We start from the raw sequence: 24,053 nt of genomic DNA on the forward strand, positions 1-24,053 counted from the left end.
CTAATGGATGCTAAGACGGGACCCAGGGGACAGTCCCTGACTTCCCACAGCTGGCCCTCCAGAAGGCTGGGAAAGTATGTGAGAATTGGCCGAGAGCCAGGCTGACACCCTTGAGTCACTTACAACACTTATTTCAGGCCTCTGTGCCTCCGTTCCCTGCCCTGTAAACTGGAAAGAGGAAGGCATAATAGTGGGTACCTAAGTGATATGACCACTGTGAGGCTCAAGCGATACAAGAGGTGTGTCCCCTCAGCACAGGTATTTGCCAGCAGATGTATTCCCACTGCACGTGCAGCTTCAGCCACAGGGGCAGTAAGTCCACAGTGGAAGCTGGGTCAGACATCTGTAATGGCTCCTGTGCCTTCGTGGGTGGCTGCAGAAGAGGCCAAATCAGGCACGGTGGAGTTTGAAACTTCTAGCTAGCATGTCTTGGATTGTTTTCCAGCCTCCAATGCTATCTGTCTCGTATGTGAAATGGGCTTTGGGACAGGACTGTCTCACTGCTGCCTGTAAAGATGGAGTGGGCCATGTACATAAAGGGCTGCTCCTGCTCCTTGCATGCCCGCTCCTTCTGCCACCACCGCTATCACTCTTGTCACTGCTGGCCCTTGTTATTGTTATGGGGAAAGGGAAACTAAGAGAGAGGCAGGGGCTTGCCCAGGGTCATACAGCCAGGAAGCAGACAGGACACAGCCCCGCCCCAGGCTATGTTCCCCTTATCATCTCGGAGCCCTTGCTGGCCTTGTCCCCTCTCTGCTCTCCTGTTTCAGGTGGCTGTTAGTCCCTGCTAAAATGCTTGGCGTAACCCTTGCAAGAGGTTTGGCAAACCCTTGGAGACATCTCTCGTCTCCTTGTTTCCGGGTTCCAGTCTAGGGATGCCATGCAGAGGAAGATGGCATTCCCCCAAGAAGCTGAACCTGCAGAGCCTAGGTTGGGGTTTTGACTTGTCCCCATGGTATCCATGGCAACCAAGAACTCTGCAGCACTCTCCCCAAGGACTCCCAGCCAGCCAGAGTCTCTGAGAAATGGGTATAGCTGAGGGGAGGTGTCTGAGTACCACAGGGCACCTTGTATCTCAAAGGACAGCTTGAGCCCCAAATTCTACCAACGCATTCCTGGGGTTGACACCAGGTCTGAGATCTTCCTTGGGGATCTGTGGTTCTGCTTTATTGATAGGTAGGACCTACCTCAGCAAGCTTGTCAATGCCTCTATCATACTGGCCTCCCCTGGCAGACAGGGACAGGGACACAGAGCAGGCAAAGGAGGCAAGAAAGGAGCACTGGGTTTGCTTTAAGGACAGGGGACATGGCATACATGCTCATAACACCAGCAATGAGAAGATGGGCCCTTGGCTTGAATGGCCCCAGAACCCTGTTAAGAACCTGCTTACTGTGTATGTCTCAGTTCACTTCAGCCTCGGCTGATCTGGTAGAAGATCCTATGACATCCATTTCATAGATGAATAAACTAGAAAAGGCCTGTCTGTTTGCAGTAGGGAGACTACAGGTGCCAAGCAGTGACACAGGATGATGCGAGAAGCCGGGATGAGGCAAGAAGGAGCTCTGGGGGTAGTGGCCAACTGATGTCATCGGGTCATTGAGCTCTTCAGAGGTGTGACATGAATGTATGTGCTCAGTGAGTGAGGATGCTGACCTCTGACAGGCACTTGGTTACTGCCTGTGAAACCAGCATGGAAGCCAGCCTGCTTCCGGTAGCTGGCGCTTCCCCTCTGAAGTATCTTAATTTAATTTTTAAATTTCCTACACAACTGCCACATCTCTGAGGAGCCTAAGAATCTGAAGAAACTAAATATAGTGCAGGGGAAAGCAGAGCTGGGCATTGGCAGGTAAAAGAAAGCAATTTAGATCGCGTGTGGAGTCTCCTGGATATTAGCTCTTGGACACCGGTTCCCTGTGGGATGTTTGCCTTGCTGCTGTGAGGCACATAATGAGGGAAAGTGGGGGTGGGTGGGGGCAGCACCTCCATCTCATCTTCACAGCATTTGGACAAACTTAACATTGTTGTACAACAACAAGGTCTATGTAGAAATACGGCCTGCAGGGGGCTGGCGAGATGGCTCAGTGGTTAAGAGCATTGGCTGCTCTTCTAGAGGACCCAGGTTCAGTTCCTAGAACCTACCTGACAGCTCACACTGTCCTGTAATTCCAGCTCCAGGGAGATCTAGCACCCTCCTCTGGCCTCTACAAGCACAGCTCTCTCTCTCTCTCTCTCTCTCTCTCTCTCTCTCTCTCTCTCTCTCTCTCTCTCTCTCTCTCTCTCTCACACACACACACACACACACACACACACACACACACACACACACACACATTAAATATAAATATATCCTCCCAATAAGTAAATATGCCTGAGTCTGAATGGGGGGCATTGAGACTGCCAGTTTGCATCTTTTGCTGATATTGCCCCTCTTTTTTATAGAGAGGGAAACTAACGCACAAGCAGAGGGAGCACTTGTTTGAGACTTCCATCCAGAAGGCTGGTCCTTGCTGTGGTTGCAGAGGAAAGAATGAGACAGGGGTCTTCTGATCCACATGTGCCTTCCATGGTCACCCTGAAACAAATGGCCAAGCACACTTGCTTCCCTCAGCTTCAGCCTCTGGGGCCCCTGAACAATGGCTTGAAGATCTCTCAATGGCCCCAGACCCACAAAACATGTTCTGGAGGACTGTGTCACCTTTGACTGCAGCTAGGCTCTGTGTAGTTGCAGCCAGGGACCACTAGAGGTGTCTCTATGTCACCATGTCCATTGCAGAGTGGCCAGTCAAGGATACCATGAGTTTTGGATGGGTGGATGAGGGAGGATGCCACCTGTCTGGCTGAGGGCACACAGGCATTCCAGACTGCCAAGAGCAGTCTCCAAAGCTAGGGACCCAGGGTCACACCCTGGCTCTGCTGCTTTGGGCACATAACATGGACAAGTTGCTTCAAACCTCTCTGTGCCTCTGTTTGCTCACCTTCAGATGGGGGTAGCGGTACCTGCACCTGCCTTGGTTGCTGAGAACCCATCAAGAGTTAATGGGTGTGTAAGAGAGGGAAGTAATACAGCTGAAGAGAGAAGGAGAGAAAGGGCGGGTGATTATTGTATGCCACAGAGAGTTAAAAACTTGAGCAGAGCCATGGGAGTGCCCACCCCAGAAAAGGGGACCACTGTTCCTTGGTGTGACATATTTTTGAAAGAGGCAGGCTGCTGGTGTCCACATCCCAATCCCCCAACTTATTGATCATGTGACCTTGGGAAGTGGATTAGCTTGTATGTGTCTCAGTGTTCCCATTTATGAACTTGGGGGATACTTAGGGTGCTCACTTCACAAGGGCGCAGGAAATCCCCTAGTGCACAGTGCTTAGTGTTCCACCTGCCGCTGCTAGGACAAGCTCTTGTTGGGGTGAGTGTTTGTTGTGCACATGGGAAGGGGCATCCGTGATCAGGAGAGACAGGTCCAGGCAGTGTCATCTCCCCGTATCTCATGTCCAGGTAGCAAGGCTGGAGGGGACCCAGGAGACCAGTCATCCATCCCTGTGGCATCCTCCTACCTCCAGCCAGCTTCCAGGGTGAGCAGCCTCGGCATTCTGGGAGAAGCCAGAACTCTGAATTCCTAGGCACGGTCCTCCAATTTTTCAACATTGGCATTTAATTCAATTTTATTTTAAGCTCCAAGCAAAACAAACAAATGTATTTTAAGCTGCTCTTGCAAATGGGCCATTTGTGGTTTCTACTCCAGCCTGGCCCTGCCAATTTGCTTTCTTTCATTTTATGCTGTGGCGGGGAGAAAAAGGAAACTGAGGCTCGGAGAGAAATGTCTGCACCTCACTGTGTGTGACAACTCATGGAGCCAGTAGATATGGTCCTCACCCCACCCTACCCCCATCTAGCCATCCTAGGTCACACAAGCTTCCCCGTAACCAAACCACCCAGCCAAGAAGGAGAGGATCCAATGGAATTTTCCCCTTGGCCCAGAGTTTTGAAGTATGATGTCACTTCACCCAGTGACAGATGCAACAGGTATGGGGTGCTGGATGAAGAGGAGGGACATCCACCCCCTTCTAGAATTCTAGCAGAGATTGCTAGGTGTGGCAGGTTTGTAACCAGAATTCAGGGGCCCCTGGACCTCACCATATACCACAATAAATGCTGGCCAAGGTAGCCTGCCAGGGAGAAACTGTCAAGTTTGGCTAAGGAGACAAGAAGGAGAGGCAGAAGTTAGGGAGCCAGCTAATTGACAGGTGGGCCCTAGGCAACCCTCCAGTTGCTTTTTCCTTGCCTTGAAAGCTTACCACTTGGTTCCTGTTTAACCTGCTAGCACTTCCATTTTCTCACCTGTGAAAAGGACACTGAAAAAGTCCTTGTCTTGGGATGAGGGTAATACAGCACAACATAGGCAGGGGACAAGATGATGGAATCACCCCGTGTGGTCACCAGCAGCTGCCACTGCGCCAGCCCTTTTGAGACTCTCCATGCTGCTCTTTCTACCCCTCCCCTTGGGCATGTTTGTGACCTTCAGAAAACTTGGGTTTCTCTCCCATCTGGGGAACACCGCTCACATGTCAGGTCCTATGTGAGACTCTTCCACATTGTCCTCGTACTCAGAGCAAGCCTTGAAAGACAGTAGCAGCAGCTTTGCAGATGAATAGACAGAGTCTAGAAAGGATTGGTCAGATATAGCTGAAGTTACCCCAGATGAGACTCTGACACTAACCTCTCTGTTGAAGGACGCATGCCCAGGCTGCTACATGGTGCCGTTGGGCTGTGACTTGATCAGCAGGCAGTGTTGAGTTGAGACCTTCTCAGACTCACTTCTGTTTGGGGTTCAGTGTGTTTTGCAAGCAAGAGCTGTAGAGCTCTTGGACAGTTTCCAGAATGATCTCTTCCCCAAAGCCTATAAATGCAGTGCTGGCTTTAGCCGGGGCTGTCACAAAGCAAGGGCCTACAGCACAATGACCATGAAACAAAAGGGACGTCCGTAGACATGACAGTCACAGGGTGACAGGATCTCAGGGAGGACCTCAGGCTGGAGATTTAAGAGATGCCGGATAGATTCTGGGTCTTTTACATCCTAACTGTGTGACCTTGAGCCAACTATGGAACTTCTGTGAGCCTCTCAGAGAGGGCTGTTAGGACGAGAGGGATAAGCAGTTGAGAAGTGAAATCTGGATATGCATCGCATCTGTGAGAAGAGGACCAGGTCTAAGCCTGGGGCTAAGGATCTGGAGGCAGGCAGACCACACACAGTAGAAGCCTAGTTAGGGACCCCTGGGAGCAGCTTAGCTGAGGAACCCAGGAAGAGAGAGCTGGTTAGGGAGACCCACAGAAGATCCATGCCTGGAGCATACATGGCTGGGGGGCAGGCAAGGCCTCTGTATATAGGGAGCTGGGCTTGCAGCAGCCACACAGCGTATATCCACCAAGCTGGATTAAGCCTCCACTTCCCTGTTCTGACTCTGCCCTCCTCATCTTTCACCCCCAGAGAAGTGTGGAAGAACAGGGTGTCTACTACCACAGTACCTGGGTTCAAATCCAGCCAGCCTGCCCTAGCTGGTGTCTTGGGTTCCTCCTCTCTGACCCTCAGTTTCTTCTTCTATGAATGGGAGGAACAGCACTGCTTCCGTGGGGCTGCTGGGGGAGGCAGAGTGGCAAATGGCCTGACATATAGTGGGGATCTGGAAGATGCAGAGCAAATATTGATGTGGCATGCAAGGTTTGTTTTCTAGAGCTGGCACTCAAGTTGACTCTAGCCCTCAAGTGACACAGTGCCAGCACCATGGTGGACCACCTTGGCACTGAAGTTTCCTCTCAAGTGACACAGTGCCAGCACCATGGTGGACCACCTTGGCACTGAGGTTTACTCTGGGACCCCAACTCCTGTAACCAAATGCTTCCCATTAGGCCCCACTTGCCACATTAAGTGAACCAGCCCTCCCCAGGAACAAGAACAAGACATCTTCAAACTGCAGCTCCACCCACCTGGACTCCACCTTGCAGGTTCACACTGGCTAGGGTCTTGGGCAAATCCTTAGCCAGTGTCTAGCTAATGTTCACCAACCCAACATGCAGTACAAAGCTTGCTCTGGGAGATCCCTTCTCCAAACTGGAAATGGAATCCCCTTTTTATTAGCTTGGTGTCATGGGGGAATGTCCTCCCCTACCTACAAGGGCCTCCAACCATTTATCTACCAAAGCATAGCCTAAGGGCCACCCCCGTGCTGTGTGACCTGGGGAGGCCACAGACATATGTAACTTGATCCAGTGTGAACAGCAATAACCACAAAGGCCAGGCAAAAGCCCACAGCCTCGCCAGCCAGGTCCGCCTGGTCCACCTGCGGGAGACTCACTTCCCCTGAGTAGCCAGGTTCCTTGGCCTGTGTTGCCTAGAAAAACAGGGGTCTGATCTTGAATCTAGCTCACACCCTCCTTTGCCACCTGCTCCTCCCTGGATCCACCACCCAGACCTCTCCCTCTGGGCCCCCAAGCTAATTACATCCTTCTCCAAATCATCGAAAAGAAAAGCTAATTAAATCGGGGTCGCCCATCAATTTCCTGGCTAAAAACACACAGCCCGCAGCCTGACACCTCTCTTCCTCACTCTGGGATGCCGAAAGCGGCCGGCCTGCAGCTTCCTCTGAGATTGCGGTAGGGATTTAGTTCCCAGGGTTTAGTTAGAAAGCACAATAAGACAAGACAATGTTCAAACTGTTCTTGTACCTTTTTCTGGGTATAACTGGGTATTGAGGAAGCCCTATTCCCAGTTTTCTGAAAAAGCGCCAGATAGATTTCCAAAGTGGTTGTACAAGTTTGCATTCCCACCAGCAGTGAAGGAGTGTCCCTCTTTCTCCACATCCTCGCCAGCATGTGGTGTCATTTGAATTTTTCATCTTAGCCATTCTGATGGGTGTAAGATGGAATCTCAGAGTCGTTTTGATTTGCATTTCTCTGATAACTAAAGACATTGAGCATTTCTTTAGGTGTTTCTCAGCCATTCGATAGTCCTCTGTTGAGAATTCTCTGTTCTACCCAATGGACAGGACATTCTCCACAGTTATGTGGAGAGCGGGGACTGACTCTGACATGAACTCTGGTGCCCAATATTTGACCACCTCCCCTTGGTGGGGAGGCCTGATGGTACTCAAAGAAAGAATAAGCAGGCTACCAAGATGAGACTTGATAGCCCATGATCATATAGTGGGGGAGGAGGTCCCCCTTGGTCTTAGACCTAGGAGAGGGGAAAAGGGTGAAAGCTGAAGGGAGGGAGGAATGGGAGGATACAAGTGATGGGATAACAATTGAGTTGTAATCTGAATAAATTAATTAAAAAACAAACAAACAAACTGCACTTGTACACCATGTCAGGGTGCCAATGTAGATGTGAGCCCCATGACTGGATATGTGTAGACAACGATTGTGTACAAAGAGAGGAAGTCGGGTGACAAATGCCAAGTAGGATGCCCCCACATTCTGCTGGCATAGGGTGAGCATACAGCTTTGCATTTAGTACCAACCCTTTTATGCTCAAGCAGAATGCTCCAGGCCAGGGCTGCAACTTACAAAGAGCCTGCTGTTGGCCGGCATGGAGAAGGTGACAAGCCTACAGCTGTAGCATGAGCAAACAAGTGTACCATCTGTTGCACAGGCTAAAACAGAGTGAAACCCAGGCAATAGTAGGACAGTGTCCCTCTTGCCATGCTTTGGACCTAGAAGTGATCATGGGGCAGGGAGCTTAAAGTCCTCAAACCAGTACTTGAAGACATATATTGAGGTGTGTGGAGAGAGATGGCTCAGTGGCAAAGAACACTGGCTGAGGACCCCGGTTCAGTTCAATTCCCAGCACTTACAATACCAGCACCCATTACCATTTGTAACTAGATTTTCTGGGGGGGTCTGATGCCCCCTTCTGGCCTCCACGGACACTGCATGCATGTGGTGCAGAAACAGAGGCAAACATTTGTACACATTAAAATAAATAAATGTAAAAGAAGTTTTAAAGAAAGAGAAAAGAAATATTTTGTATGAGAGCAAGCAGAGATTGACACTGCTTAGGTGGAGCAAGGAGCTAAGTACCTACCACCCAACAATGTGGCCCCACCCACTGTCACTCACCTACAGACAGCAGATAATGCCCTTTCCTGGGCCTCTATGTCCCCTGTGTAAAGAGGTTGCCTGCCCTATGTGCCCCAGCTGTGACACGCACCTGTTCCTGCTCTGCTCCCATATCAGCCACATGCCGGGGAACTTCCCTGAGGGGTCTAGGCATTAGGAATTAGACCCTCCTCTCTAAGACGTCATTCTGTTACACAAACCAGCGGCTCCTCCTCTCAGAAGCTCATCTGACAATGAGAACTCACGTACCCAGCAGGCTGGGACTATGGGTAGCCACCATTGTTTATCCCCATCCTTGCCACTCTATTATAGGTGGTACAAGTTCCTAAAGGCCGGAAATTACTAGGGGAAGGTCTGCTCAGCTGAGGGGCTGCTCTGTGTGCCATGCTCAGCCCAGAACCAGGGAATTAAGACGCTGTGTCATCAAGCAAGCTGCTTAGCCTTTCTGTGCTTCCTCCTAATGGGTCATTGCAAGAAACAGATGAGCTCACATGGGCAAGTTCTTAGAACCAGGCCCCGGGGTACACTTGGTGATCTCAAATCTCAACCACTGCAACTTGAGGATGAGGGTGCCGCTTGTCCATGTCACAAAGTGACATCCCTGCTCCACTTCTGTCCCCAACGAGGAGGGTCTAGTAACACACCTTCATAAAAGAGTGGCTCAGGGAAGGGAGGCATAATGGGAAGAAGTCCTCGGCCAGTTGTGGTGGAGCACACCTGTGGTCCTGGCACACCTGTGGTCCTGGCACACCTGTGGTCCTAGCACACCTGTGGTCCTAGCACACCTGTGGTCCTGGCACTTGGTTGAAACAAGAGGAGTATGAGTTCAGGGTCAGCCTGGGCCACACAGCAAGACCCTGTCTGAGAGGGGCAGATACCTAAGCAGGGCTGGGCCTCCCTCTGAGGCATAAGTGGTATGGGGAGGTGCTATAAATATGAGAGGCGAGGGGCTTTCTAACTAGGCCAAGAATGTGTGTTAGTCATTGAGGTCAGGACGCCGTGGTGGTGCTTGGTTAGAAAAGGCTTATAAGGGAGCTGCTCTCCCTGGGTGCTGAGGTAGCCAAGACCCAAGGCTGGGGAGGAGGACTCTGCCAGGGTGACCCCACAATGCCCTCCTGACCAGAGCCATCCTCCCTACACAGGTAGCCCCTTAGAGAGCCTCCTATACCTTCTAGCCTCTGAAAAATCTCTCCACAGCCTAGAACAGCTCCAGAAAACCTAATCTCCCAGTGGGGTCTCAGCCAAGGTTCCCAAGGGACAGACAGGACGTCATCCCCTCCATGAACAGTGTGCCTGTCCTGCTTTAATAGCAGTGTGCTTACTGTACCATAATAGGCAAGCACAGCTTATGATAAGACAGTCATCCCCTGGGATCTAAGAGGGGTGGGCTCTGGGACCCCCAAGGCTGCTGAAGCCACAGCGAAAAATGTGGCAAGTGGTAGAAGCCTCTCCACATGACTTATAACACCTAAGACATCCATCTGGTGTGTAAATAATTCCCAGCACAGATGCATCTCTGAAGCTATTTCCAGTCACATTTGGTTGAATCTGAGGTGTGGGGATCCAAGGATACAGAAGGCCAGCCACACTTAGTTTTGATAAGGGAATTGTTTCAAAGACATGTTAAATCACACTCTGTGTGTTAATCAGATTTCTGTCACTATAACAGAACACTTCATACAATCACCTTATATGGCAACAAAATTTGGGGTCCGTGGTTTTGGAGGTTTCAGTCTGTGATGGAGTGGCCATTTGTTTTGGGCCTGTGGTGAGATGGTACATTGCAGAGTGAGAACCTGTGAAAGCTAAGCAAAACCTTCACTTAACTGCCAGCCAAGCAAAGGAATTGGGGAAGGGCACATCCCCTCCAAGGGCGTGCCCTAAAGGACCTTACCGTCTAAGTCCAACAGCCCTTTCACAGGGGTCGCATATCAGACATCCTGCATAGCAGACATTTGCATTACAATTCATAACAGTAGCAAAATTACAGTTAGGGAGTAGCAGTGAAAACAGTTTTATGACTAGGAGTCAACACAACATGAAGTTTGCAACATTAGGAAGGTTGAGAACCACAACTCTAAGTAGTCAGCCATCTTACAGTAACGACACTCTGGAAACCAAACACTTGGGCGTATGAACTGTCACAAGACTGATAACCTGTAGGCTGCAAGACCTCACTGCTGATGTTTGGGGGTTCTGCCGCAGAGTGGTACCTACCCTCTCTAGGTGCCTTCTGTGAGTGCCACTGCAGGCCCACATCCCTTTCTTCTGTCCTTGCTGCTGGTCATGCCTTCCCCTCTTCCAGTAGGCAAAGTCCCATGAGATCGCCATCCTCTGAAGGGCTTTGTTTAGTCAGTGGGTTTGGTCTTAGCTTTTGATGTTGTCCATCAGCAAAAGAAAGCTGGGGATAGAACCTGGAGCCCTGGGCATCTTACCAGCACTCTGTCACTGAGCCACAGCCCAGCCATGATAGTGACCTGACCCTCTGCCCCCACAAAACTGCCACTTCACAAAGCAAGCCTTAGGGCCTTCTGTGCCCTGTCCAGTGGGCCCTACTTGGAGCCAGAAATAGGCTATGGGATGGCGGGGGTGCGGGGGGGGGGCACCCTGTCTATACTCTGGAGCCAGATGGCTCAGCACCCCTGTCTATCACATGAACAGCAATCTTCCTTCCCTTGCTGGTCTTGAGGACTCCATGCTGTCAGCACTCCACAGATAGTGGCTCTGAGTGTCGCCTTCGTCCGCACCACTGTCATTTCCAGGGTCCAAGGGACATTCATAGTGTAAGCCCCAGGGGAGCAGGTCAAGCTTCTCCCTAGCCTTCCTCAAATCCCCCATGCCTATGGCCACAGCCAAGGCTATGGGCCATGTGAAGCCGCTGGGTGGGAGGTCTGACTTCATAGAAGGAGACACAATCCTGTCCCCTGTAGCTGCCTCAGGTAGGCGGAATAGACATGCCCTTTGTCAATTGCTATTTTTAGCGGAGCAGGCAAGGATCAACAGAATCCTGCACGGGAGCTGACTACAAATGACATTCCTGTGGTGGGTTGTGGGTTTTTTTTTTCCCCCAAAGCACATCTTAAATTGCCTGTAGAATCCAGCCTTGTCCTTCACAGTAGCCCAGCAGCTCTCCAGAGTGCTCTCCATGCCAAGCCCAGCTGGCAGATCTCTCGAGGGGATCTGTGTGAATGGGACGCCTCACCCACATTTTAAATGTTGTTAGTACACCTATGTATTTTTTATAGCGTGTGTGTGTGTGTGTGTGTGTGTGTGTGTGTGTGTGTGTGTGTGTGTGTGTGTACAGCGAGGGCAACTTGCAGAAATAGGTTCCATCCTTCCGTGATGTGGTTCCCATGGGTTGAACTTAATTCATCATGTTTAGCAGCAAGTGCCTTTCTTTACCACACAGCCATCTCAGCCGCCCCTCATGTCTCCATTTGTAGATGATAAAACAGGGAAAGGCAGCGGTCAGTAGAGCTGAGGTCAGTGCACAGGACTCACAAGAGCTTGTGGATAGCACCATCTCCCTGTTACACCCCTGCTCTGTGGGTATTGCCACCCCCCTGTTACACCACTGCCCCAGGGATAGCGCCCTGTCCCTATTACGCCCCTGCTCTGAGAGGCAGCCCTCTTAGGCAGTGCCAGATACACAAGCTCTGGATTAGAACTCATTCCAGGGTCAGTGGGCTTGTAGAGCATAGGAAAGTGACCATGGCAAGAAGAGGCCAAGATAGTGAGTATCTCGTGTAGTGGGGACACTGGGGAATTTAAAGAAGGAACTCTCAGTGCTCCAGAGGCAAAAGGAGAGGGCAGTGGCAGAAGCTTTGGGTCCAGGAACAAAGCAGGCAAAGGGAAGAGAGGAAGGAGAGAGGCCTTCACTGGCCAACCTAGGGCGGTCCTTCACCATTGTTGCCTGGAACCCTTGGGCAAAAAGGCAAGGTGGCAGGTCTTCCAACTGCCATCAGAGCCCAAGGCCAGAGCAAACGGAACAGACCAGTCAAGAATATGGAGGTCAGCCCCAACTGCCAACACTGCTGGTACCTATGCACATATGGCTCTTAGGAAAGCAGGTGTCATCCTTGTGGGGTTTGCTCCCACGTGGATGGGACCTAAGCTGCCAGTAAAATCATAGGCAAACACTGCTGGCTCTTGGGATCTGTACGAGCAACTCCAGGGCCCACTGGGCAAGACTGCCCCCAGACACACCATGCAAGGTGCTGGTGCTTGTGTCCCAGAGAAGGGGGTGGTAGGTAATTTCTCAAAGAAGGTTGTGCATGCCACACCTAAGAGGGACAATAATCTAGGCCTTGTCTCCATTCATTCCCAGGATATACTCTAAGATGGACGTTCCTGGCCACTAACTGATTTTAAAAAAAAAATAGGGCTCAGAAAGATAGGAAAGATAGAGCGACTTGCCCAGAGCCACACAGCCAATGCATGGCAGAGTTCAGATTTGAGCTTCGCTTCACATACACCGGTGTGGATTCTCTCATTATGCCTGTTGGCCTCCAGCCAGCACTGTTTTTGGAATTGGGTTGGGGCTAGATGGTCCTTAGGGACCGAAGTGTGGGATCTTCTATGGGGAGGCATGCCAAGCCATGGAAAAGATGGGTTCTAGCTACATGGTAGTCTCTAGGGTGCTTGAGGTACCCCAGGAGAGGGAAGAGAGAAAGTCTACCTACTCCAGGACCGAGGCACTCCTCAGCCCCTCCCCCAGAATTCCAGACTCCCTCCCTCCTTCCCTTTTTTGTAACCAAGTCACCCATAAGCCCTAGAAGACAGTCTCTATACCACTTGGCATATAGTGTGTGGGGAGGGGGCTGCTTACTTAATGCTGAGGCACAAAGCTGGTGCCAACTTGAGATTCAATCTCATTTGGTTTGAAATCAAAGGCCAGCTACATCTTCAACTGCTGGGTTTTTCTGAGCAGCTGTTATGTACCACATGTATATACACAACACACTCATGCCTCCTGGTGTTCCCGAAACCTCAAGAATTGTTCCCACTTGGCTGATGTGTAAGAATTGAGGTTCAAACCAACTCAGTAACCAGCTCTCAGCCACCCAGACCTAAATAGCAGAGGTGAGGTTCAGCCCCAGTCCCCTTGACCCAGAGCCCTGCTGTGCTCACCTGTGCCCCCCTTAAAGTACCTTGAAGCAGCTGCTCCTACTGGGGAGACCCTTCCACATCCTCCTTGCATTGGCCATTGTCACATGGATGACAGCTCAGGGGGGCTAGGGGATGAAGTCAGAATGTCCTAGACATCCCCGAGTCTCTCTCATCCTGCTGACTGCTGGCCCAGTGTTCTTTCCTGCCTCCCGGGCTACCTGCTGTTGGCTGGTGGCCTGCACTCAGACAGACTGTCCTGACCTCGCTGATGCAGCTCTCCTTGGAGAGCTATGGCTAGTAAAGATGGGCTCCAAGCAAGGTGGCCTCACGGGGTAGCTGGGGTTCCTCGTGGAGAAGACACACCCTATCCTTGGCTTTGTGGCGCATGTCTCAGAGGAAGCAAACCCTGAGCTGTAAGAGGGAAACATTGGGCTGAGTCAGGGGGAAGGAGGGGGAGGCTGGACCAGGTCAAGCCAGCTCTCAAAAGGAATTCTCAGCAGCCTCTGGGGAGGATGCTTAAGACCTGGTAGGGACCTGCTTAAAGAAACCAGCTAGGCTCCATCAGTATCACCCAGCTCAGCTCTAATGGGCAGCCAGTTCATGAGGCCCAGCTCTGCCCCCTCCACATCTCTCCACCTCACTGTTCCTCCCACGGCCTCCTGCAGAAGCCCCCAGCAGCAGCCAAACCTCCCCCAGACATATAGCAGGAAGACAAGTGTGGGCGGGGCTCCTCACTCACTCAGCCCACATCCCCAACTATGCCTGCCAGCCTGCTACACTTGAGCCCGACATCTCTGAGCCTCAGGCTGGTCATCTTTGAGATGGGGTTGCACCTCACACTGCCTTGAAGGTCCCAGAGAGGCTTTCAGTGCATTCTCATGTGAGGAGGTCCTAGGGGAAGCTGAGTGTACAGTGATGTGTCCAACCAGCTCATCTCTCAGGATCACTAAGCAACTATCCTGGCTGCCCTGAGGCTGGTGCCAGCAGGGCCACCGTAGTGGCCAGTCCAAGACCCTGTTGGGAGACATTGTGCCCTGACCGGTGAGCCCTATTCACAACCCAGTTCCCACTACTGCCTCCTCCACACTCTGGGCATGGCCACTGGTGTTTCTAATGTTCTCCACAGGCCCCTTTCACTCGCTAACAGGCTTGGCTACTGGACATGAGGGCGTTGCCTGGGAAAACAGCAGGTTACCCAGAGCAGATAGACCCCAGCCTTGTTTTCCTTTGGAAGCCTTTCTCTAATGTCCCTCCCCAAGATAAGGATGGGCATCCGTAGAGTGGTCCCAAGGCTGCTGCGTGCCACTCCTCTCCCCTCGAGTTCTTCAGCCTCCTTTCCCCATTCCTAAAAGTTGCATGGTGCTTCTCCAGCCTCAGGACCTTTGCACAGGCTGCTCCTGTTGCCCTGCTCAGCCTCCAGATCCTGCTTAGTCATAGGCCTGCAAGGAAGTCACTGAGTCTTGCCCTCACCAAGGCATCAGATGTGTGTCAACAATCTATGTCCTGTCTCCGTCTCCTGTGAGTGTACTACAGCCTCCTGTGTTCTCTCCATACCTGACAAATTCCCAGCAGCCAGGAAGTAGATGTGTTGGATACTGAGTCTGTGAGCCGATGGAGGAGTGGGAACTGTGTGGAACTGTACTTGTCATTTGGAAAGAGAAGCCAGAGAGGTGAAGGACTTATGCAGCTCCGCCGTGGGCTCTGGGCCAGGGCAGCTCCAGCCCTGTGCTCCTAGCACCTACTTGGGCTTCCCAGTCATCTGAGGGTACTGTGGAAGTCTGAGAGACAACGGAGCCACTGAAAGTCCCCAGAAGGTCTGAATGGCAGGGAAGGGCTGCAGTAGCTGGATGCAGCCCCAGAAATCTGGGCAAGAGTGAGCCACCCAGCTATAGGATGGAAGCCTTCCAGAAGAGTCTTAATTTCTGGTTCTTGTTCTGTCTATGGAACCCTGGGCTAGGGGTGCCCACACTCCACCCTGCTTCCTGAGCAGTACAATAAGGCAGTACTTCATACACTGGGGCTGGTGTGAGTGTGTGTGTGTGTGTGTGTGTGTGTGTGTGTGTGTGTGTGTCTGTGTAAGCACATGTGTGTAGATATATTTGTTGTATTTGTGGAAGCATGCATGTTAGGACTCAGGAAAGCACTAGAGAGAGGTCACTATGTGACACAGACATCCCTCCACCCTAATTTCTTACCCGTGGGTCCCCGACACTCGGCAGTTGGTTCCACCCATCACCTGTTACCCATCTGCCTCACTCTCTGGGAAACCCCAGTCTCTCCCAGGTCCCACAGCCTCCACAGTGAGGGAGAGCAGAGAGATCCCAGACAAGGAAGGCTGTGTTCCAATCTGCCACGCAGCTGTGTGCCTCTGGGCAAGCCACACACCCTCTCTTGGCTTGTCTCCTCACCTCTAGGTTGAGGACTGACAATAGTAAGTGCTCCTGAAACAGCGATGAGCAGCAAATGGCAATTCATGTGCTGCAAGCAAACAGGGAGTGGGGGGGGGCCTGACAAGTGCCCGGTTCCCTTCCTCCTTCTGCCATCCCAGGATTCATTGCCTCCAGCCTGTCTATTACCACCTTCCCACTCTTACTCTGTCAGGAAGCCAGCCACACGCACTTGAGTAAGCAGAGACCCCGGCATAGAGCCTCCCATGCAGTGATAACTGAAGGCTTGATTGGCTGGAGCACTGAGAGAAATGACCCTGTGACCTGTGGCTGATGGGACTTTAAGAGAAAAGAGCTCCAGCTTCCTGTGCCAGTTAAGGCATCTGTAGACAGGGGGCCCTGAGTGCCCTTAGGGGTTTCCCTGTATCCTCTCCAAAGTTGGCACGCAGAGGGAACCCCACTCGTTGGCAAGTTTCCTGCCCTAGAAGCCTCAGTTCAAAGAACATTTCCAGAGCCTACCAAGAAAGGCAAACATCAGGGGGACCTGTCCCAGGGATTGCATTTCCATTCAACAAACTTGTGCTCACTAATCCAATCAATATATGTTGAGGCTTTGTGTCCATTGCCAGGAATGCTATAGGCAAATGAGACCCAGGTTCCTGTCCCCAGGAGGGCATTAGCATGATAAATACATGTGACCAACTAGAAAGACCAGCGATGGAAAGGGGGAAATCCAATAAGTCCTCTTCAAGAAGAGACTGCCAGAGAGGACTCCTGAAGGCTGAGTAGGAGCTCTCTGGGCAGGGAGTGTGTTTGGGGAGCAGAGAGGCTGGGTGTGGAGTCGGGGGTGGGGGGGTGGGGAAAGGGGGTGTCAGAGCAGGGCTGCAGAGGGTAGGCAGGTGCAGAGTTGTCGGGAGAACAGGCAGAGACCAAGGGCATCAAGGTCATAAGGCACGGTAGACAGCTGAGAAGTGGCCATGCACAGTGACAAGGTTGAGCCGGCCTAAAGGAGGAGCACAAAGGAGATGGTTCCTGGCCTGAGATGCTTCATCCACGTAGTCCTCAGGGGCCACCATGCCCAGCTCTGCAGTGCTCACTTCTGCAACCTCTTTGGCCCCATTGCTTTGCGAGCTCAAAGCCCAGGAGGTCTTGGCTTCCCTTCTCAGAGGTCAAAGCACATATCTGCCCACTGGTTTGGGAGGCAGAGATGACAGCTTCTGCCCTCTGACCAGAGAAGAAAAATCCAGTTCCCTTCCCATACCCACCTTTGTGAGGTCTCTGGGCTGAGCTCACCAGGGCTGTACTTTTTGGGTACGAGTATCCACAATCTCTAGGTCTTTGACCCATTGCTCCAGCTTACTCCGCCTCAGTTTTCCTATCTGTAAAATGGGGCTGCAGCAAGGACCGACCTCCCAGGGTTTCACAATGAGGGTGTTGTGGCAAAGGCTTGATGGGGAATAGGTTGTCAATGTGTGGCAGTCACTGGAGACCACCTACACCCTCCCTCCCATGGAGGAACCTAAAAGCAAAAGCCAGGAACTGGGGGCTTGGGTGGGATGCCATCGTCCCCTCTAGAGAGGTACCTAGGAATGTCTTCTACCAGGGAAAGGGGATGGAAAAGACCCAGCATCTCATATTTCTATGGGGTGTTTCTCAGGGGCCTCCAAGTCCTGTGTTTACTCTATTATTCCTGCCGGTCTCTCTTGACTGACACCACTGCCCAGTAACTAGCTTTGTTCCCGACTGTGGCGATGGGCCAGCTGAGACCCAGAGAGGTTGAGTAGCTTGCCCAAGGTCACCTTGAAGGTGAAGGGGTGAGCCAGTTTTCAGATCTGAAGGACATGAAGCCCAGCTCCAGAGCCAGCTGGGTGCAAGGCTTTGAAGCAAGTGGTGGGAGTGTAGAGTAGGTGTGGACCCCGGCGCAGCTGAAGAGCTCTCGGGAGACCCAGGCCTAATGAGCTCCTGGGTACACATTCTGACCCACCAGAGGCATCAACTGCAGACTCCTTGGCTGCTGCCTTAGACTTTAGAGACCTATAGTAGCATCAGAGGGCAAGGCCTAGGACGGCAGTGGGACACATGTGGGTTCCAGCTTGGCTCCCCCTTCTGCCTCTACTTCTTACTGGGACCCCATATTCTCAGGGCTCCATTTTCTCTTCTGTAAAATGGGAAGGGGCCCATACGTAGTTGTGTAGGTCAGTGACAGGTATGGAAGGTGCCTTGGGAAGGAACATCTCCCCTAGGATACAGATGCTCTTGGTGGCAGTGGCCATGTTACCAGAGCTGCCTGGGATCCTACCCAGGAGCCTCAAGGGCACCTCCTATCTCTCCATGGAGAGTCCACTGGCCTCTGACTCCAGCAGTCTGATCTTGGCAAAGTAGATCTCTCCTATTCACCCCTGGCCCTGGCCCTAGATCCCTCCCCAGTGTAGCTAACCAAGCCCAGGAGTCATCAGGCGCTTGCCCGTTCTTTCTATTTTTTACCTCTGCCCTGTCCCTGACCCTCAGACCAGGTCCACCATGAGCCAAATCAGGCTGGATGAAAAGCTGTTGGTGACACTCTCTTCTGGCTACCTGTCTATGTGCCCTATTCCCTACGGGTGGCCCTGATCCGTCACGTCCAACCTCCCCAGGATTGCAACATAAATGCCTTGTTTGTCTGATTGCCCAATGCCCCAGCTTGCCCAGACCCTAACCCCTAGCACATCATGTAAAGGCAACACAGTGACCTAGAAGCAGTCACAACCAGCAGAGGTGAGCCAAGGTCCAAGGCAGGGCAGACAGGTGTCTGTGGCTACCTCCCATCCTCAAGGGCATCATTAGGCAAAGGATTTATAGCTCTTCCCTTGAAGCCTCAGCCTGTGCCACTGTACTGTGCAAGATCCAGTTCCCAAGGGTCTTGCTTGGTCTGGTGCTTGGTGGGTCAAAACTACACAGCAGTGATTCATCCGGGCCTTTATTTCATCTAGAACATGCTGGCACCCAGCATATGGGGCCCTAGGGACCCATCTGATGTAGACACAGCCCAGTGAGAGGCACAGACCTGCAGACCGTCACAGCGTGGTGTGGTCAGGGATGGGACGGAGACATGAACTGAGCATGTGGTATTACATAGGGCTGTCCGGCAAAGAAGCAGCTGAGTATGGCTTCGCAGGATGGGCAGAAGCACTTGGGCCTGGAAGCCACCGGGATGTAGACTAAGAGATGGAGGGGCAGGGAGGCTGGCTTGCCAAGGAGATGGGTACTTGGGCCCATTTCTGTTCGCTGCTGGTCTTAGACTCTAAGAAGCAAAATGCATGACTGATTGGGAACTGGAACTCTTGGTGTCTGTGAGTGACGCCAGCATGTCTCCACGGAGGGGACTGGCCAGGCTGCGCTCAGTTCTTCAAAATAGATGAGTACTAGGGCGCCTGCCAGGCACCCCACTACCTTCTACCTGTAGGCAGCCTGGGCTTGGGACTAACAACCTCCGTCACTGGGGCAGTTTATCCAGACGGCTGTGCAGCTTTGCCCTGACGGCCACACCCAGCTTTCTCCTCTAAGTGTTCACAGTAGCCCCCCAGGGTGCAAGGACCTGTGGTTTCCTGATCTGCAGGTGGCTCTGTACCCGAAATAGGAAAGGACATAATGTGGAAATCATGGCTCCCAGCCAGCATCCCCCACCCCAGGTTCTCTGTTCGCCAGGGAAAATAGCTTGCCCCAGAGACAGGGAAGCATGGTGGCAGACTCCTGCACACACAGTGAGCTGCAGAGGCCTCTCATTTGCTAACCTCTGGGCATAACTCCCTGAACCAAGGCCCAATGTCTTCTCTAGTCCATTGTGAGGACAAGGTAACCTCTAGCCTCTTAGCTTGGCTCTTGGTCCTGGGATGGGGATGCATAGGGACAGTACTGACTTGGAATTTAACCCAAGGTGTGACCAGTAGAAGACCCCAATAAGGGTGACGTTCTACCTACAGCTTTGAGGGGAAGCAGAGATGAGGCCATTTTGAGGGCCCCCAGCCCTGACAAGATTCCCTCTGATGGGGCCCAGGGCTGCCCAACGGGAACCCTCAGAAGGAATCATCCGTGAGTCACATTCTTGTTCCATGAGGCCTGGGCATCCTTACAGTCTTGGCACCCCACCCCGCACCCCTGGAGAGAGAGAGAGAGAGAGAGAGAGAGAGAGAGAGAGAGAGAGAGAGAGAGACAGAGACGGATGGACAGAGGCAGAGACAAAGACAGAGGAGAGGGGAGAGAGAGAGACAGAGAGAGAGAGGAGAGAGAGGGAGAGAGAGGGGGGAGAGGGAGAGGGTTCTGCTTGGCTGGGGGAGACAGGACCCTCTGAGCAGTATGGGGGGTGGAGAGTAGTGTCGGTGATGGTGGTTGGTGTGGTCCTGCTCTGCCTTGAGTTCCCCTCTGGTCGCTCCCTCCTCTGCCCCTCTGCGTGGCGGGTTCTGATTTTGGTGCAGTGCAGACTTTCAGCTTAACGAGACAAATTGATATTCCGTGCCAGCCAGGGATGGAGCAGCACCAGACCGCTCAGAAAGGCGGGTGGCTCCTAGGTGGGCAGAGGTGGGGGTGGGGGAAAAGGCAGCCTCTGTCTGGAACTGGCTCTAGGGGCCACACACACACACCCTTGCCCTGCCCCTACTGCACCCGCTCAGGCTGACAGGTGTTCCAAGGCATTGGCCTTGAAGGTCCTTCTATAGGCCATGCCCGCTTCCAGGCAGGATGCCCCTCCTGAGGTGTGGGGAGACATGGCCACCGGGGTGAGGGGTGCCTCAGTCAGTGTGGGAAATGAGAAGACACCTCGTTCAATGAGGCCCCTCACCTGACTGCTAGGGCCCTGATCCCACCTGTCCGGAATTAGAGTCCACAGGTTTGTCCTGTGAGGAGGTGAGGGAGGAGAAAGTGAGGGGGGGGGGGGGAGTCCATTCCTGCAGACTCCAAAATGGAATCACTTTGGAGTCCCCAGACACGGTTAGTCTTCAGTGCCGTCACTCCCCAACTCCTCACAGATACCCTGGCAAACAGTGGGAATGTGCCAGTACTCCAGAAGAGAAATGGCCTCTTCAAGGCTTCTCCTGAGTAGGCCAGTCCCCACCGTGGGCAAGTGGTCACACCCAGGCAGCATATGGGGCTGCAGAGGGGTGTTGGTAGTTGCACACTGCAGCTAACTGGGGCGTCTGTTCCATAGACCCTGTCACCATAGGCACGTTTAAGTGTGCTGCCTCGGGCAGTCTTTGCTCCCAGATATAGAGGCGTCGTGTCCTTATCCAAGGGAGGCTGGAACCCCAACCCTATCTAACAAAGTAGGAAGTGACTTAAGGAAGACATGAAAGCAGTGCGTCCTCCGTTGCTCTCAACGCCCCCCTGCTCGTCCGGGGCTGGACCCTGACCCCCCCCCCCACCTCCACCCCTACCCCCGCGCGTGCCCTTGACACAGCCTCCTGCACGAGGGGAGCGGGCCTCTCCCTGGGGCTCTGCGGGCGGCCACCTATGCGTCCCGTGGGAGCGATGCCCAGCGCTGTGCTCCCGGGCGCGGGGTGGTTCAGTCCGCGCTCGCGCCCCTCCCCCGGCGGCCGCGCCCCCCCAGCCTCAGGCGCGATGGTACAGTCTGCGCAGGGACCGGGCGCGCGGGCTGGGCTCCGCGCGGCGCCAGCTGCCGCACCGCGATTACGGGCTGCCCGCCTGGAACCCGAGCCGATCGCTGGCGATTGCCTTAGCCAAGTAAGTAACCGGCATCTCTCCCCTCATCCAAGCATGAGAAAATAAAAAATAAAAAGCGCCCGGTCCCGCTCTCCCTTCCTCCCTCACCTATTTTATTTGATTTGGTTGCATTTGCCGTTTTTCTTTTCCCTTAGTGCTGATGGTGGCGGCGGGAGGAGGGGGGTGGTAGGAGCTTGGCTTGTTTATCTGGAGGCAGCCGGGATGCTTGGGAGCCCGGGCTGAGGGACACTCCAGAGTGAGGGGCTAGGGTGGGGGCTGGGGACAGGAGCAAGGAGCCCTGCAGGAGAGGATGCAGGGTCTCAGGTGGATGCTGGTGGCCTCCAGACTGCACATGCCCCCAGGATGTTATGCAAGGGCTAGTGGTGGCAGCCGGTCAGCAGGGACACCAGTCTCCTCTTGAGCCTAGTCCCTGGGAGACAGAGTCCTGGAAGGTGTCCCGAGAAAGAGACAAGGAGAGGCCCCTATGGAGGGTCCCTTTGATGGTGGGTTGCTATGTGCAGGGATCCACTGGATGCGGAGAGCCAGGCAGGTGGTGGCAGGGATGAGTCCCAAGTCCCTTCCACGGAAGGAAGGAGCAGGAGTGGGTGGCCAGGCCATTTTGCAGCAGTCATGCTGGATGGATGGTGGAGTTGGCACTTTCATCCCGGAAGCCCAGCTCCTCACTAGCCTGCTAGCCTAGCTGGTCCCTCTGAGCACTGAGGCACCTGGGGCTCCTCCCTGCCTCCTTGCAGGGTCTGGACCTCCTTTGGTGGTCAGGTGCTGGCAGCCACCCTCTTTAAACCAAGTAACTGACCTCTGCTCCACACACTAAGTGGGGAGGGGACCCTGCAGCTGGCAGACCCCCATCAGGGGAGGGCCCCTCAGAGGCTGAGCCTGGCTCGACCTTCAGAAGGGTAAGTGAGTAGGCCAGCCACCAGCAAAGCTAAGAGTAGAGGGTCTTATTGTGATGCTGAGCCCCAGCAGTGTGGAAGGGGCTCCCTTCCACTGGGCATGGCTCTCCACAGCGCTAGGAGGAGGCAGAGCTGACGTTTGGGGCATTTCCCAGAGCGGCGGTTGCCATCCGGAGAAATTCTCTTTTGACGTGTGCAGTAGGAGGGGGCTTTGGAGCACAGGCCTCTGAGCTTGGGGCTTCCGCCTGATAACTTCCTTGAAGGAGCATTGGCAAGGAGGGGCTGCGGTCTGGGGACTCCCGCAGGGGGAGGAGGACTAGGGGAGGGTACCAACGGCCTCCCATTTATCCACCCTCACAACCCAGTCCATTTGCATGAGGGTGCGTGCATATGCATAGGTTCATTCCAGCTTACGCCGGCCAATATAGAACCCACAAGTAGTGCGCCATACGTGTTCAGATCATACATGTAAAATACCCAATCCCTGTACCAACAGATGCACTGTATTCCCTGCACACACAGCACACATCCCTGGCTTCTTAGGACCCTGTGCTGAATGCACTGTAAATAACCCAATGAGTGTAGCCTGCCCCTACACGCATGCAGCCTTCGCACACACAAGGATCTGCAGCAGCTACCATAGTGTGCTATGGTACCCATGTGAGGGCTGCCCCAGGAGTGCAGGTGACAAGTGTACAACACCCAAATGGCTGTCAACACAGCCCCCTGGAATGTGCCCCCACAGGTGAATGCCACATGTAAGACAGCAGTGGGGCATAGCTGCTGCACCTCTGCAGACACTGTGTTGCCCTCTCAGCTTCAAGAAGCAAAGGTAGCCCTGTGAGCTCTGGGGAGAGGCCCCCTGGGGAATTGACTGTGAGGCCAGAAGGACACTGGATCCTGAGTGGCTACCTTAGCTTCCTGAAGGCCCGAGGGGCGGGTCAGCCCATGTTTCCGGAGAGCTGTGATTGGACTGACCGAGGCCATCTGTGGTGATTGATGGTCTACAGGGAAGGCTGCCTGGACTAGGAAAGGAGACAGAGGTGGGGGGTAGGTACAGCTGCTGCCTATTGGTCAGACCACCTGCAGCCCAGAAAGCCCACCAGCCCTTTCTGGAACCAGGAAGCCAGCCCACTGGTATGTGGCATCTGAAAAGCCAGGTCCCCCAGAATTCCTTGAGTAGCCTCCAAGTCCTCTTGAGTTGAAGGCAGAAAAGCTGCCTATGATATAGGGTGCAGAGCCTGAGAAACCCACCCCTCATCAGCCTGCCCTCCACTCCCCTCACCCAGCCTTAGTGGGAGTCCTAGCAAATGCCACAACAGCTAGCATCCGCAGAGCTCTTTGCCCTGTACACATGGCTTTTGTGCAATTATCCTAATGTTCCCATGTCTCAGGTGAGAAACATGACACCACCAGCCAAGGTCACACAGTTGGAACTACTGACACCTCCTTGTGAGTGATCTAGCCCCCTCCCCCCCCATATGAGGTCAGACCCAAGGAGGAAACTGAGAGGTGCTAAGTAAGGTATGCTGTCCCCAACAGGGGTGGCTTTCTGTCTCTGGGCTCTGTGTCAAGAGCATGGGAGGTCCCGATGGGCTCTTTCAGATCCCACAAAAGAAGCGACAGTGACCCATGTGGACCCTGAGTGTCCCAATGTGTTACCTCCAGACCTAAAAGAAGAGCACCCGAGCTCTGCTCCTGGCCACCTGTGTGACCTTGGCTGCACACTGCAGCTCTCTGCCTCCGAGTCTCATCACCTGTAGCCAGGTTTCCTGCCCTCACCTCATCTTGCAGTTGTCTGAGAGCTGGACACTGTCGTGGGCTGTGGGCAAAGAACCAGCATC

The 24,053-nt window shown here is 53.3% G+C and overlaps 1 protein-coding gene across 11 annotated transcripts in view; it reads left to right on the forward strand.

The window, feature by feature from the left end:
- The window catches only part of ATP2B2 (ATPase plasma membrane Ca2+ transporting 2), a 298,195-nt gene that overhangs the window by 122,684 nt on the left and 151,458 nt on the right, over positions 1-24,053 (forward strand). The window contains exon 1 of one of the 11 annotated variants that reach the window (XM_084766144.1): positions 21,212-21,319. The exons of the other annotated variants lie outside the window; for them this stretch is intronic. The gene's annotated coding sequence lies outside the window, so the exon portion shown is untranslated. Of the gene's footprint in view, positions 1-21,211; positions 21,320-24,053 lie in introns of those variants that run through there. 11 annotated transcript variants of the gene reach the window in all.

Source organism: Acomys minous (assembly GCF_964271855.1).
Source record: "Acomys minous genome assembly, chromosome: 17".
NCBI classification, from domain to species: Eukaryota; Metazoa; Chordata; class Mammalia; order Rodentia; family Muridae; genus Acomys; species Acomys minous.